Source organism: Lotus japonicus, chromosome 2 (genome assembly GCF_012489685.1).
Source record: "Lotus japonicus ecotype B-129 chromosome 2, LjGifu_v1.2".
In the NCBI taxonomy this organism is placed as follows: Eukaryota; Viridiplantae; Streptophyta; class Magnoliopsida; order Fabales; family Fabaceae; genus Lotus; species Lotus japonicus.
In genome coordinates, this window is record NC_080042.1 from 23873488 (window position 1) to 23875689 (window position 2202).

A 2202-nucleotide genomic window follows, 5' to 3' on the forward strand; every position below is an offset into this window, starting at 1 on the left:
GTAAAAATACACAATCACACACAGGAGATAAGCATATCTACACGCAATCATAACAGACTGTCACACAGGCACAAGGAATTATGCATCAGAAATTCTGACACACGTGTTGTTGTCTCAGCTTCAGAGTCAGTACCAGTGGGCACACACACTCTGATTGAGTTTACCTTCTGGACTAGACATCTTCTGATCAAGAAGTATCATAGTCAGAGGTTCTGATCCATCTTCACTCTGGACAAAAGTCCATGTTTAGATTTTTCAGAATAAAATTAAATCTATCCTCTGCTAAGGGCTTTGTAAAGATATCTGCCCATTGATGGTCAGTATCAACAAACTTCAGAAGAAGTACGCCCTTCTGTACATAATCTCTAATAAAGTGATACTTTACCTCAATGTGCTTTGCCCTTGAATGCAAGATAGGATTCTTACTCAATGAGATTGCAGCAGTGTTATCACAATAGATTGGGATATTGCTCTCAAGGATCTGATAATCCTCCAGCTGATGTTTCATCCAGAGCATCTGAGTGCTGCATATTGCTGCTGAGATATATTCTGCCTCTGCAGTTGATAGTGCAATGGTTGATTGCCTCTTGCTTGCCCATGAGACTAGATTGCTTCCCAGAAATTGACAATTTCCAGAAGTACTTTTTCTCTCTGTTCTATCTCCAGCATAATCAGCATCACAATAACCTGAAAGCTTATACTCTGATGTTTTCTTATACATCAAGCCAAGGTTAGTGGTGCCTTTCAGATACCTTAGGATCCTCTTAACAGCAGTTAAGTGGGTTTCCCTTGGATCTGATTGGAAACGAGCACATAAGTGAACACTAAATAATATGTCTGGCCTAGATGCAGTTAAGTATAGAAGTGAACCTATCATTCCACGATAGAGCTTCTGACATACTTTACCACTTTTATCTTCTTTCTCCAAAATGCATGTAGGATGCATTGGAGTCTTGGCCACTGTAGATTCCAGCATATTGAACTTCTTCAGAAGTTCTTTAGTGTACTTGCTCTGATGGATATATGTTCCTTCTGGTGTTTGATCAACTTGTATTCCCAGAAAGTACTTTAATTCTCCCATCATACTCATCTCAAATTCAGCCTGCATCATCTCAGAAAATTCTTTGCATAGAGATTGATTAGCAGAACCAAATATAATATCATCAACATAAATTTTCACAATTAAGATATCATCTTTATAAGTCTTGCAAAAAAGAGTTGTATCTACTTTACCCCTTACAAACTCATTCTCCAGAAGGAATGAGCTAAGTCTCTCATACCATGCTCTGGGAGCTTGCTTCAGACCGTAGAGTGATTTCTTCAATTTGAACACAAGGTCTGGTTTCTTTTCATCTTCAAAACCTGGGGGTTGATGAACATAGACTTCCTCTGAGATATAACCATTTAGGAAGGCACTCTTTACGTCCATCTGATGTAGAACTATGTTGTGATTTACTGAGAAGGAGATCAATAGTCTGATTGCCTCCAGTCTTGCTACCGGAGCAAATGTTTCAGTGTAGTCTATTCCTTCCTGCTGGCTGTAGCCTTGAGCAACTAGCCTTGCCTTGTTTCTGACTACATCTCCTTTCTCATTTAGCTTGTTTCTGAATACCCATTTCGTTCCAATAACATGGACATTCTCAGGCTTCTTCACTAAGCTCCAAACATCGTTCTTGGAGAATTGATTTAATTCTTCTTCCATGGCCAGAATCCAATCCTTGTCCTGAAGAGCTTCATCTATGGACTTGGGTTCAATTAAGGACACCAATCCTTTCAGACTCAGCAAGGTCTCTTCAGAGGGTCTGAAGGCAGATCTGGTTCTGACTGGTTCATCTTTGTTGCCCAGAATCAATTCCTTAGGGTGAGCTGCAGTGATTCTGCTCTTCTTCAGAGTTTGTGAGTTAGAGGGACCAGCTTCTTCCTCTGGTTCATCTTCCTCTGGCTCAACTTCCTCTGGGGCTTTGCCTTTGTCAGAAACATTAATGCTTAAATCTGCAAACTTTTCAACTAGCTTTGACTGGTCAGAGTCAAGCTTATCATCAAATCTAACATGAATAGATTCTTCAATAGTCTTAGCATCAGTATTATAAAATCTAAAACCTTTAGATCTATCAGAATAACCAAGTAATAGACACTTAGAAGACTTAGCATCAAATTTATGCAATCTATCCTTAGTATTGAGAACATAACAAACACAGCCAA